Here is a 14,992-nt window from a genome sequence, read left to right on the forward strand (position 1 = left end):
GATGAAAATTTGTGCAGGCATCCATACTGCCCGAAGGATGACTGGTTTATGAGCAAGCACCCATTGGACTAATGGCATTTCCATCTTTCTCACCTGGGTTTTGGGTGCTAACTGATCTGCTTTTGTTTAGCTCAAAGCACCACTGTGACTAAGCCTATCTTTCATTCTGCCCTCTCACTGCAATCTTATGTGAAATGCATCACGCTTCGTGCACACACTAAGGCACAAGGAATGACTTACTTGCAGATATCTCATTTCAAACATACTGTGAAGCCCGGTATGACTCATTCACTCCAACCCTGCAGCAGTCTGCTCACAGCATTTAGGTGGAAAGGATCCATCCTCCTGGACAGATAAATTCCTTGTGACATCCTGTTATTGTTTTTACTGACCTCTCAGCTTTCCTACAGACAGTCTGGATCATTGCAAGTCTCCCTCTCTTTGTTTTTCTGCTTGTGTGTGCGTGTATTTCAGATATACTGAGGAAAAAAAGCTGGCAGAGAGCGCCCCACAGCAATAGAGGGCACGGAGGGCCAGTAGAGCTGTCTGCTCTCTTCCTGCTATTGTTTCAAGGACCCAGATGAGACTATGCAAGGTTACGCCTCCTGGACATCAGCTTGCTAACCCTCCTGTTGGCACGCTCCTCCTACGGCTGCTGTGCGTTTCCATGGAGATTGAGAATTTGGCTGCAGATGACTGCATCACCTGCTGAAAGGCAAATTGCAGACAGTAATAAACAATAATCTAACCTGAAATTTAAAATCTGCCCATTAAAAAAACACAAGAAAACGTCAGTGGTAACTCATAAAAAGAAATGCATTTGTATGATTTATTTGATAATACTGAGGGTTTTTGTTTGTTTCCGTGTTTGTTTTTAGCTGTGATAATCACATGGCTATGGTAATTGTAGTTTTCTTCCATCTCCTCCTTCTTGTCCTCCTCTGTGTCCAAACTGAAATATCTCAGCATACAAATTGCATATAACTACATATGGATTTCCTAAAAATGCATATAGGCATCTATGGTGCCCAGAGGATGGATCCTAAATATGTTACATTTTCTCATATCCATAACATTAAATATATTTCAGGCCAATATGTCATGTATGAACTAAGATTAAATTAGCATTTGATCCATAGCAACACTTTGGGTTTTTTGACTTTTCACTATCATTAATTAAAAATATGGCATTTGTTCAATATCTTTGCTCATAAATTACAACAATCTCACCAGGTTCAGTGGTGCAACACATCAGGGAGCAAGTGTTGTGAGCATGGACTCAAAAAACATTATGGCCTATTATATATTTCAATTTCATTTCATTTATATAGAACCAAATCCCCTCAAGGTGTTTTGGACTGTAAGGTAAAGCTCCTACAATAATATAGAGAAACCCCAAAAATAAGACAACCCCTGTGAGCAAACACTTGGCAATAGGGGGAAGGAAAAACTCTCTTTTAACAGGAAGAAACCTCTGGCAGAACCAGGCTTAGGAATGGGCAGCCATGCGCATTTATGGGTTACACCAGGGAGTCAAGCACTTCTGATTTAGAAGTTTTTCTTTTCCATTTGAGATGCAAACAAATTGTCCTTCCATTTGGAAAGTGAACTGTAAAAGTCACAGATAAAACTGTAAAACAAACCCTTTGACTTTACTGTTTCACTGACGATTGGTAAACATTTATTAATACATTTAAAAATCATACAAAATATTGGGCTAATTCTTTAAGCATGCTATGCTTCCATTTGCTTGAGCTGACTAACTAAAGCCCTGCAGATCTGCTAATACACTGCATCAGGGTTGTGTGTGCATTGATGTGTCTGTGTGTGAGGGAGTGAAAGCTCATTTACATGTTAGAACTCCAGAAGTGTGCATTTTTATTACTTTGCACGTTTAAATTCCCTTTCTTGTTGGGTGTATGCAAGGCCAACGACTGAAACTCGATCTGGAGTGAGGAACTCTACCTGTGCTGACGATCAGGTTTGCATTCTTTAGCTGCCAAATTTCCTTCACTGAGCCATGCGTCACATTCGATGTTGTTATTTGGTTTATGCTAACAAAAAAGACTTATTGATAGGGAAATTGTTGATGCACTGGATTTTCATTAGCTTACACTGACATGTGTGCATTAAGCTGGATTGCTAAATCCCTCGGGCCTTCAGCTTTACCGTAGTAGACCTGGGAAAAGGGCCAGACATCTGCTGCCTAGCTCACGTCAAGCACGTGAAGCCTGCCCTTCTTATGCGGTATGCTGTACAATGGATTTTCGTGTGAATGACTTGCAAAATCTCCCGATTCTTGGTGTGAAGGGACAATTTGTGGATTTTTATCAAGTGTATGAACTTGGTTTTCATATTGCATATTAATATTGAAGTAATGAAATGATCTTTAATAACAAATTTCTCTTTGCCAAATCTAATGCAGTGTGCTTTTTTAGGAAAATAATAATGTTATGCCAAAAAAATTTAAAGTTATTCATCAATTTCTCACTTTATTTATCACAGTCATGCTTTAATGTCATGAACGTGGTTTAATGTGCTCAGACATATCAGACTTTCATTTGCATAAAATTATGGACTTTTTCTGTTGTTACTTTACAAGTGAGAGATTTAGCAGGAGTGTGGAGATTACATAAATTTTCAGACAATAGAAACTATTCAAGCTGGGCTGCACTTGATATATTTAACCAACTCGCCTTTCATTCAGATTAATATCCTGCTTTGGGATTAACCCTCACTTGAACACTTTGAACAAAGTAGCCTTGGTGAAATGTGAGCTCAGCAGCGAGTTGCAGTGTAATTTGACAGGGGAATTAAATATGTCAAAGGGGATGGGGAGAGGAAATAACAAGCAAATAAAAGTGTGCTTTGTTCTTCTGAAGTTACAGCTCAGAATGAACTCAGTGGAAATTCAGTGGAATGGGAAAAGTGATGACCAGTCTGTCTGTTGCTCTCCTTTTCACACATTGACCTCACGAATAGACACTTAGATGATTCAAAAATAATTAGTAAAAAGTACATATTCTCTCTTATCACTTTATTATTTACACTTTATTAGTGTTCAGCTGGACCTTCTTTTACCTTTAGACCCATGTTATTCTTTCTGGCATGGGTTCAACAAAGTGCTGGAAACATTCCTCAGAGATTTTGTCGACACTGACATGATAGCATCATTCACTTACTGTAAATTTGTTGGCTGTAGATCTACGATGTGAATCTCCCGTATTCCAAAGATGTTTTATTAGACTGAAATCTGGTGATTATGGAGTGAACCCATTTTCATGTTCAAGACACAACTTCAACTTTGAAATGATTTGAGCTTCGTGACATTGGAAGGACACGGTGAGCAAGAATACTCAGGTAGGCTTTGGTGTTTAACAGTGCTCAACTTGGGCCACAAAGTGTGCTGAGAAAACATCGCCCACACCATTACACCACCGCCATCAGCCTGAACTGATGCTACACGGCACTCTGGCTTCGTTCTTCCATGTTGTTCATGCCAAAATCCGACTCTACAATGCAGCAGAAATGGATTTCAGACCAATCTTCTATGCGACACTTTGATAAGTTGCATCATCAGTTTTCCATTCATATTCAACAGCAGTGGCACCTATCAACAGACCTGAAGTACTCAGACCAGCCTGCCTGGCACCAACAACCATGCCATTTTCAAAGTCATTTAACTTAACTCCCACAATTGTTGCTGTACATGTACAATGGCAATAAAGGGCTGTTCTATTCTAATCTATTCTGGCTCAGTTGGAACTTCAGCAGGTCAGTTTGACAATGTCTACGTGCCTAAATGGACTGTGACGTGTAGCATCACATGGAGGCATTTCAACTGCTGCCACGTGATTTACTGATTAAATAGCAGTTGCTAATAATAACGATGATGGTAATAATCATAATTAACTAATAAAATTATTTTGTAGGTTTTATGCTGTTCAGTCACGAGACCACAAGATCAATATTAAGTCGTCTGCTTGTAACTTTAGCATCTCTTTTCCCCACTTTGTTCACAAATGGAATGATAAAGTGTTATTTATGTTCACTTTTCAATCTTCAGTTAGTATACACGCAGATTTTAATGCATTACTGCAGCGCCATCTCATTCCTACACCAACTACTTATTCAGAAGCTTGTAAAACTATTGCGCAGTTGCTGAGGTAAGTAGAAAGTGTAGGGAGGGATTGCTTCCATCAGCATCACTTTGCCGTTCGGGAAATGCAGTGCAACACCACACCAGCACCCCTCTGTGTCACAATGTGGGCACTACAGTTGAATCACAATTAAAATGTGATATCCTTCTACACTTAAAAGGTTCTCCGAGGGCATACAGATACACAGCGTGTGAAAGTTATATTCCATTTCTCACATATTGGTAACATGAGTATTTTTGTGCTTCTTTTAGCAGCGTGACAATAATTATTGAATTGCTTCTACATGTAACTTCTTGAATAAGCCACTAGAAGGAGCCCTTACCTTTCTGTATCTCTACATAAAGCCGCAGGCTGCAATCAAAGAGCAATTGAGGGTGAAAGGAACGCTTTCATCATTCCTTTTTACTAATTGCTGGCAGTTCCCTGAAGATTTTTAACTTGTATAGGCATGAACTGTCACCATTGAGCTGTGAATAGCAGTAATATATGTAAAGCAAAGGAGCAGAGTATCTGTTTTGGTTGAAGAGTCAGTTGTCCAGGGAATAAGCAGGGATTCTTTCTTTTACTGCACACTTTTACTTTGTAACCTTTGTATATGATCCGGTTAACTGTGTTCACAGGTGTTACTTCTTCAAATTTCAGTCAGAATCTCCAAAGGAAGCTTTACTGCAGGGCGGACAGCAGCACGGCTCCAGCTGAAAGAAAATTACCCCTCTGCTGTTATTGCTGTTATGTGTTTTAAGATTTGGAAAGGTGCTATGTCATTTTTGTGCCTGTTCAAACAGGAAGAGCAGCTTTCGTACAGTCATTGCCAGAAATGAAAGGACGTCTCGGCCAAATTCTAAACATAGGTTTACATTTAAAGCTTTAACAGTTACTGGCATAGCCTACAAGGAACAGCAATACAAAGCCGAGAAGAAAAAGAGGCCAGAGGAGAAATTATTTTTATTGTTGCCAATGCAGACGAGAGAGAATGACACAATGTTGAATCACAACATAATCTGGTTAAGTGTCAAATCTGCCAAAAGAATGCTTAGACCTTCAGATCTTTCTTCAGAGACGGAATATTGTTCCTCTCAGCATGTGCGTGATGATCACTGATTGCATTGGCAGGGTGGAGAGGAGCTCAATATTCAGTTCAAGTGCCAGAATCTGACAAAGAGTGAAGATGGAGCCTGCAGCCAGTGGTGGGCAGCAAGTACTTCACTTATCTTAATTTTATGCCACCACCTCTACTTCACTATATTAAAGGGTGAAATATCATACATTTTACCCCTACTACATTTATCTAACAATCATGGCTACTAGATATAGTTAACATCATGGTTTTACATTAAAAAGCCCCATCCTGAGCCAATAAAGTGTAAAATGTTGTTAAAGAACAATCCTGGGCCTCTCCGCCTCAATTCCTTATAAAAACACTTTTTCATTGAGGTCTACTGTCATATTTCACTTGTCTGTGTGTTCTTAGCAGTACTACCAAAGAGACCCTTCAAAGTAAATTTTTAGGCATTGGCGATCTCATTTTTTTTCTCTTTTCATACATCATTAATCAATCAGCTCACAACCCGTCTAATTTCTCACTGGCAGTTCCCAGTAGATCAGCTGCTCTCAGCACTGGTCCTGCTAAGCGTCCTTTCCATACTATTCCATTCTATTGGGTTTTTTCCTTTTCTTAATTTTTACTGCTCTTATCTTGTACTTTCTGCCGTGACCAAAAAATTTCCCACGTGTGGGACTAATAAAGGTTGGTCTTATCTCACCTTATCATACATCGCACATAGTGCACATTAGATACATATATCTCCAAGCCACTTTGGAACTCGACCTCAACCGCACCTCCACCTTTCATATTGTGTCTACTTAAATCAGTGTCACGTCTGTTATCACTGATTGCACTGATACAGGGGTCTTGCTGCTCACCTCCTGAACTCATGCTTTCCACATTTGTGCATGGAAGGGTGGGGAGGTCGAGGAATGAACTATGTCTCCGAATGCAAAATCCTGCAGTTTGATATGACTGTCATTTTTAAACTATAGTGGAACTTAATGAACAAATTTTAAGCCATTCTAAATCTGTGGATGACAATAAGGTCTTACAGTATATTACAACAACAGCAAAAACAACAAAACCAGATAAAAAAAAAAAGCTATCTATCCAAAACCAATGCACCACTTTCCTTGTGCTTGGAAGTCTTGGTTTTGTTTGCTTAAGTCGATGTTACACATCAGCAATATGCAAATAGCCATAGTATAAGTGCACTCAGGAAATACAGTCTTGTGTGCATTCTCTTTCCTGGGGCCATAATAATGACACTGTTTTCTGTACTCAGAAGAATCGCTGGTACAGCATAATTTCTGCAGAAAAAAAGTCCTGGTATTTCTAACAAAAAAAGAAAAAAGTCATGGGTGTGCGAGTTGTAATTTTTCTACAGGGTGGGCCATTTATATGGATACACCGTAATAACATGGGAATGGTTGGTGATATTAAAGTCCTGTTTGTCTGTACTTGAGCGGTAATAAAAAAGTTTGTGAAAGTAACCATAAATATAAGGTCAATTGTGTGCAGTCATTTCTCTGTTCATTAATCTCCATCCATAGCTTAATTTGGTGCATTCACAGTTCATTTCACCTTTAAAAGTCTCTGCCTGCAGGAGATGTTCCCCTCCTTTGGCGCTAAGGGACAACATGTGTCATTTGCAGCTGTCACTCACACACTCTTGCTTTTGCTTTGAGACTCTATGCAGGCTGTAGAAGTCCCCTCTTAGATTTTTTTTAAGTGCTTTGCATACTGTTACTTCATCTCGATGTTTTAGCTTCAATGTGCAGAATGATGCATGTGCAGAGCTTGACACCAGACGCTGAATATGAATTTCAAAATGTGTATATGAGCATAATTTTGTGACATGACTAGTTTGGAAATCTAACTTGTCAGTGAAGAAGAAGATGTCTTGCATAAAGTATTATTGCATATTTAAACTGTAAAAAACTATAGTGTGATTTTAAAGCCTGTGACTAATAGCGTTAACAAAACACTTTGTATGCTGAAGTTATTGATCAGGTAGCAGACAGAGATTAGATGACATTCTCATAAGCACACTTATCATGACAGAGATGAGGGGTGGCTGAATCTGGGTGAGGGGTTGTTTGGGGTGATTCAATCATACTCACACAGCTCAGACACACACTACATTAAAGCTGGCAGCACCCAGACACCGATTCTGGATTTGTAATTTTACTCAAGACAATACAGAAAGAAGAGAACGACAACAAGTACTTTTTGCACTCCACCTCTGCAGTCATGCTTAATGATGGTACATTTAAACCTCAGCATGGGATGATTTTTACTGTCTGAAATGTTGTTTAAAAAATTGTTTTAAAAACCACCTTGGCTTTACATGTCTTTCTTAATGTGTTTCCCCTCATTATTTATCAGTTTAAGATCACAAAATAAGCAAGAATCGAATGTTGATGAAAACTCTCTTTCAGCTACAAATATATTTACAAAGAGATTACATTAGTTTAAGTTGCAAAAATAATTAGCACGGTTGATACTTGGATATGGATCAAGCAATGTAGCTGGGTCAAAAAAAGAAGTCTTTATTGACCTTGCTAGGTTATGTTCTTCCAAAGGTTCTTTCAAAAGTTATCTTATTTTATAAAGGATAATCAGGTCAATTATGACAATTATAGCCAAAATGTACCTTCTTCCAAAGATGCAAGAAGCATAGAGATGTTCATGCTGCGATATGTGCAATCAAAATCTTACTTAAACAGAAGAACACAAGCGTAGGGTACCAGGGTGGGGCAGTGGTGCACACTGTTACCTCACAACAAGAAGGTCCTGGGTTCAAATCCAAACTGAGGCTTTTCTGTGTGGAGTCACTGCGCGTTCTCTCTGAGTACTTCAGCTTCCTCTCGCAGACCAAGAGACGTACATTGGGGTAGGTTAATTGGAGATTCTGAGTTGGCTGTAGGAGTAAATGTGAGCTTGAAAGGTTGCCTGTCTTTGTGTGTTCTCCCAGAGACAGACTGACAACCTGTCCAGGGTGTAGCCTGCCTCTCGACAGCTGTGACAGCTGTGATAGGTTCCAGCACACTCTCCAACTCCGAATTGGACAAGTGGAAGAAAATGGATGGATGTAAATACAAAGTAAGAATTTGATATGTTGTGCCATTATGTGTAATAATATTTTGGGTGGCACAGTGGTTAGCGCCTTCGGCCGGACAGCAGAAAGGTCCTGGGTTCCTGGTCTAAGAACTTGTATGTTCTCTCCACTACTCCAGCTTCCTCCCACAGTCCAGGCACATGCATGTCGTTAGGTTTAGCCATTCTAAATTGGCTGTAGGTGTGAGTGTAAATGGTTGGCCATCAGCCTGTCCATGGTTTGCCCTGCCTCTCAGCCTATGATAGCTGGGACAGGCTCCGGTAGACAAAAGCAGTACCTTGAGAACACTTTCAGAAATATTACATTCACTTCAATACTTAGTGTAAAGCCCATTATGACACTGACAGTCCTTTTTGTTCACTCTGTTGTAAACCACACGAAGCAGCTCGATAATATATGCTGCAGCGCTCCGCAAGAAAGTATGTGACTGTATACATTACATTATGATTAATAACAGTCTGATTCATATACAATTGATTGAAAAAAATTAAGTGGTTGATAATAAGAGCACACTCCATCCTCACTGATGTATTAATATCTTAATGTGGGAGTTAACAATATGGACTCATTGCTCGTGGCAGCTTCTTGGCGCCAATCCAGTCTTCACAACAGAGCGAGAAGACAAAGATATGGAGATGCATAAAAGAGAGGGTGGATCACTGCGGGGCAGAAAGACGTGCTGTGTGCTGATTTATAATACATTTTTAATAGCATCACACAAAGAAAAATGATCTTGCCCGAGTTGCTCTTCCAAGAAGAGTTCAGCCATAGCATTGGGTATTATCTGTCTGTCTTCTGGTTTCATCAGTCAAGCAGTTTGTCTTTTTTGTCCTCTGCCTGCTTTTTTAAACTATGAAACCAATGATGATGGAGCGCTTCTGAGTGCAAACTTACTTTCAGTTCCATTGCTTAATGATCAGATTAATCATTTTTAAACACGTCACCATAAGCAGCTCCATGCTCTCCTCAACAAGGTTAAAGAAATCAGCTCCACATGACTTTCATGTCTGTCCACTGAGCTTAAAGCTGGAGCCAGAAGATGGTGAGCCTAGCTTAGCACGGACGCTTAAAACAGGGGGGAACGAAACCTCTTTCTCTGCTGATACTTGTGGGCTTTGTTTTTTGAGTTATCAACAAAACAACTACCCCTTTCTGTTCCTTGGGAGAAGTGGGCCAAGTGCAAATCCATTAAATATGTAGAGTAAAGTCTTAAGCTTGCACACCATTTACAGCCACCATGGGACCTGGAAGATTGGGGTTAAGAGGCAAAAGGGGGGCACATAGGTATGAGCAAATACTTAACTCCATCAGCCGTTGCTGACCCAGATTCTCAGCTAGGGTGTGTGGTGTTAACACTTTTACAGTTTACATCTTTAGGCACAGATGTTTCAATAAAGTCTTTAGATTATCATGATTGCGAAGATGCAAATTAATTTCACATTATATATGTAACTGCTTGTTAGAAGTTCTTACCGTAATACTGAGATCATTTCATTTTTCATCAGGTGAAACATCTCGCTGAAATAATTATCACCATTTTTTGAATTTTCCCTTTCAGATTGCACAGAGAAGCATGGGTGAAGAATGGCTTCACATATTTGTGGAAGGCCTCATTTTGTGCAACGACACTCATAAAAAAATAAACCGTTTAGACTTTGCCTGGAAAAGAGTGATCGCTGCAGTTGCCCCCCTGCCACTGAGAATGAAAAAGGAGCCTCAGCGAAGCACAGGCCACGTTTCTCAGTAAATTTTAAGTACAGCTTATCCTAGCGATGCAGTTCGATGAAGCTGCAATCAATTTAATGTGGCTGCATAATGATAAAAAAATGGTTTGCCATGAATTTAGTGATGGATGCTGAGCATTTCAAATGTGACATTTAAGTGTTTTCTAATTACAAGTGTGCTGGTAAGTAAATCATACAGTGTAGCGTCCTGTTTGGTTATATTGTTGCTTTTATATACACATATTTCCATGAAAGACGTTAAAAGTTTGAAAACCCACTTCAGTCTGCGAGAGATTGTTTGAGGTGTATAACCAGAGATAGATATGAGACAGAGGAGAGAGAAAAGATATGTGCAAGAATCAAAGATACAGAAATAAAAAGAGTGATACAGGAATCACAGTGGCTCGTTTCCTTTTTCATATGCATCACATCTGATCCAAGGTCGACGTTTTGAGTAGAGAGACGAGGTGGCGAAGACAAAGTCAATTTCCTATTCAGCTTCAGACTGTTACTGACAACTCCTGAGCCTTTAGATGAGTAAGAATACTGGCAATTAATAAATGTAATGTAAAGCTTACAATAAATATTCTCTCATTGGGATAAAAGGTTTAAATTTAAATTAAACGTAGCTGGAAAACAAACATTAGTGTTATTAGAGCAACAAGGCTGATGTGTAGGGGGGGGGAAAGCTAGAATTAGAAACAGCTTTATTGGTCAAATTTTTTGACTGCAATAAAGATAAAGACCAGTAGTGGTTTACACATTCACCTAATAAATGAAACATCCTCAGTTTAATCCCAGGAAGAAATACAAATCTCTCTGGGGTTACATGAGGAAGGGTAGGAAGGGTAATGCAGCGCTGAAAAGGCTTACCTCTCTGCTGCGTTACCCCTACACTCTTATTGGGTAAAGCTGCTTCAGGCGACTGTTGTTGTGATTTGGTTTTATATAAATAGAATTGCATTCAACTGAATTGAACTGTCTGAGCTCTCTGGACGTCTGACCAGTTGCTCCTACATATACAAAAACCACAGAAAATTCTCCATGGTTGTCCCTAAGTTGTGGATTAATTTTGTTTAAATGTTAGACATCGGTCTACAATCTCCATTTTTAAAACTCATCTTAAAATGCACTTATACTCTTAGGCTTTTGATCCAAAATCAGGCACTGATCTTACTTGTTATTTTTATATTGTAGTTCTTTCTATCAGTGTTGTTTTTATTAATTTTTGTCATTTTTTAATGTATTTATTCCCTTTCTTTGTACAGAAAAAAAGGGTATTCCTGTGGCTGTTTTAAAGTGCTTTATAATTAAAGTTGTATGGTATGATACTCGCTGTGGTGACTCCTGTGAATAAGGGAGCAAAGCCACCAAAAGTAGCTTTCATGTAGTTATTTCAGGTTTACAGGCTGCAAAAGTAGTGCAAATGAGTGAATCCAAGAATATAGATAACATAATTTTATGCGTACCTCTAAATGTAGTGATTTAATGTCATAGAGAAAAGTAAATAGCCTATAACATAATCTGCACCCAAGACCATTCTGAAATCTTTGAGGTTTTTCTCTAATCATATCTGAAAAAGCAGATGCGCAGACACACAGAGAAGAAATTGCAGCCATAGTGCTAAAAGATGGTGCACAGTTCTTAATGTGGGAAAGCTCAGGCTGAAATCTGGGACACTCATTAGATGCCTTTTCTAAAGGCCTAAATCAACGCATGAAATCGTGTGGTAAAAAACGTCTCTGGTCTCATTAAAAAAATTAAAACAAAAAACAAAAACCTGTTAGGCATATGTGTGAGACGTTTGAATCAACAGGCAACCAGAGGGCTGTGTCAAACTGCAGAGTGTTACATTGTTTTACGTCACATCGAATCACGAGATAATTTAAGCTACTAGCACTTTAAATGTGTCCAATTTTGAGCTCTGCGGGGACGATCGTGCCACCTGCTATTGTGAACAGGAAGCAATATAGTTCAATTCAGTTCAGTTGGTCTGTCTGTCTGTCTGTCAGCCACCCACCAAATAAATATTCAGTATATGAAGATGAATACTACTGATTATCTGTATGTAGATATATGTTTTGTGTCCATTTATGTGATTAAACACATCTCCAATCTAAGAATGGCCCTTAAAGAAAGAAGTAAAAAAAATAAATAAAAGCATATTTTACATGAATTATCACAGCAGCTTGGCTTGTGAAAGATTTAGTTCCAACTTTGAACACACTTGTGTTGTGATTAAATTGTTGCCTGTCAGCATTTACATAAACGGAACTCACAACAGTCTACAGTTTCCAGCTGTTACTAACACATCCATGACGTCACGATTGCAACTTCCTGTATGAAGACTGTCCCATTTTTATAGAACCACATGTGTAAAGTCGAATAGTTTCATGACTAATCTTGACACCCAACAACACAGACTGTTAAAAGACTCTAACTCAGTGATCTCACTTGAAAACTGTAGTCAACTGTCTTAGTGTGCGGTGGGTTTATTGGGTATAATGATGATAATTATAATAATAATAATAATGATGATGATGATGATGCTTCACAGGACAAGATCAGAAACAAACAATAAATGAAACATTTAAGAGATCAAAGTGAAACAATAAATAAGGTATAGAAATTCTGGCGTGACAAAAAGACAAAAGGGAGAAAAAAGGAAAAACGGGTAATTAAAGAAAATATAATTCATCACTAGGAGAGGGCGATCAAACAAATCTAAAACATGACATAATTCAACATGTCAGGACCCGGGCACCCCAGTGCATTCTCTGTTTCTGTATGTGTGTGTGTGTGTCTCTCTCTCTGTGCTTTGTGTTCAAGATTGTCCATAGGCAGGGCTCCTCTTGAGTTTCCACCCAACTCACCTGTGGCTGGTTCCCCACATGTGGAAGATGAGCAATTAGGGGCTCCTACTTAAGGCGTGGGTAGACGGCCAGTCATTACTGGAACATTGATCTGGATTGTGTGGAATGGCTGCTGGCTTGGTTTGCAAGTCGGACTCCCTCCTGTGTGGACACCCCTGAGTCCCCTTGGAGCCTTCCCCTTCCTGGATATCCCCCACGCCACTCTGTGTATTTTCATTATACTGATCTACCTGTAAATAAAAACTTCAGTCTGCCTTTGTGAGCTCTGCCTTTGAGTCCATTCACCTAGTGCCTTTTTCAGTGGAGGCTGAAAAAGGCTGTCCATAAAACACATTTCTTTAAGAAATCCCAGTAGATGAGCAGTTTCTGAAATACTAACCTATTTGCCATCAACAATCATGCCAAGCTCAAAGTCATTTAAATCACCTTCCCCATACTGATGCTAAGTTTGAATTTCAGCAGGTCATCTTGACCATGTCTACATGCCTAGATGCACTGGGTTCCTGAAATTTGATTGGCTGGTTAGATATTTGCATTAACGTGCTATACACCTACTGTGCACTCTACATTTGCCTGGAAAAGAGTGATATATCTATCTATCTATCTATCTATCTATCTATCTATCTATCTATCTATCTATATATATATATATATATATATATATTGTCTCTTTTTTGATTAATATCAGTTCACATACTCATTTGCTTTTTCACTTAAGTCTGAAATAATGGTCTTAGTTTTTATTTACTGATCACAGATTTGGAAGGGACAAGGGGTGGTATCACTTCCCCTTAGAAATATGATTGGTCCCCTCCTCGTGCCTCCCCACCAAAACCGTTGCACTAGAGTACCGTTAATCTTACAATGCCCAACAACACCATTGGATGAAAGCACTGATTGGATGAGTAGGAATGTAGCTGAGTACATTCAATCAAGTACTTGAAGTAGTACTACACTGCTATCTGATTTTTCTCCACTGTATTCTGAATACAATTACTTCACTTTGTACTCTATACTATTTATTTTAAAGCTTTGGTTACTTATTATTTCTGGATTGCATTATTATGGATCAAGTTACTTAGAAACTTGATCCAAATATTTAAGGTCTACAAATACTGCAAATATTTAAGGTCATGAACATTACAAACATATATATATCTCAGCAATTCAATAATTATAACTTACTAATATCGTGTATAGCAGCGGTCCCCAACCCCCGAGTCGTTTGGTACCGGGCTGTGAGAGTTGAGGCTCGGGTGTGAAATTTGTGGTTTTCAGGGCTTTTATCTGTTTTTAGTGTTATTTTTTTAAATTGTTTTTATCGTTAACTCGGTTTCCCTGGGTCTTTTCCTGTGTCTTATGAATAAATCTTCTTTTTTTGGTACCGGTACTGGTCTTATTTTGTTATATTTATCCGCGACACCTTAAAGGCCAGTCCGTGAAAATATTGTCGGACCGACAAAGGCGCAAAAAAGGTTGGTGACCGCTGATGTATAGGATCCTAAAGTTGACTTTCACATGTATACATTTACTTTATGTACTTTAAATATATTTGAATATACAATCTGTGAACTATTAAGCTATTTAAATAGGATTATAACCTTTAAAGAAGTAAACAAATCTATTATTTATAAAACTGTTCATCACAAGGTTATGTTTAAATTCTTTTACAGCTCCACTTTTCACATAATAAATCTGCTATAGGACGCTGGACTGTGGAAGATCTTGAGAATTTGTGGTTTTAACAGCAGTTATCTACACTTATCAAATTTTGGTTTCATGCGCCCTTCCCCCCCTTTCCGCTGTCTTCATGGTCCCCTCCTGTGCCACCCCATTTAGAAAATCCTGAAAACGCCCCTGATTGACTGCCCTTGCATAGTTGCACACATGTGAAAAACCCTTTAACTGGTCCTGCAGTGACATTTGCACCAAAGCAATGGAGAAAACCCCTAATGTAGGTGAAAGGGTGCCTCCGCGGGCCACCACTCCGTGCACCACTGCCATCCACCGTGGCTCCATCAGTCTCCGCCTCCTTCTTAGCGCCGCCCTCAAGGAGTGACTTGGTG

This window comes from Simochromis diagramma, unplaced genomic scaffold (assembly GCF_900408965.1).
Source record: "Simochromis diagramma unplaced genomic scaffold, fSimDia1.1 OVJJ01000320.1, whole genome shotgun sequence".
Lineage (NCBI taxonomy): Eukaryota > Metazoa > Chordata > Actinopteri > Cichliformes > Cichlidae > Simochromis > Simochromis diagramma.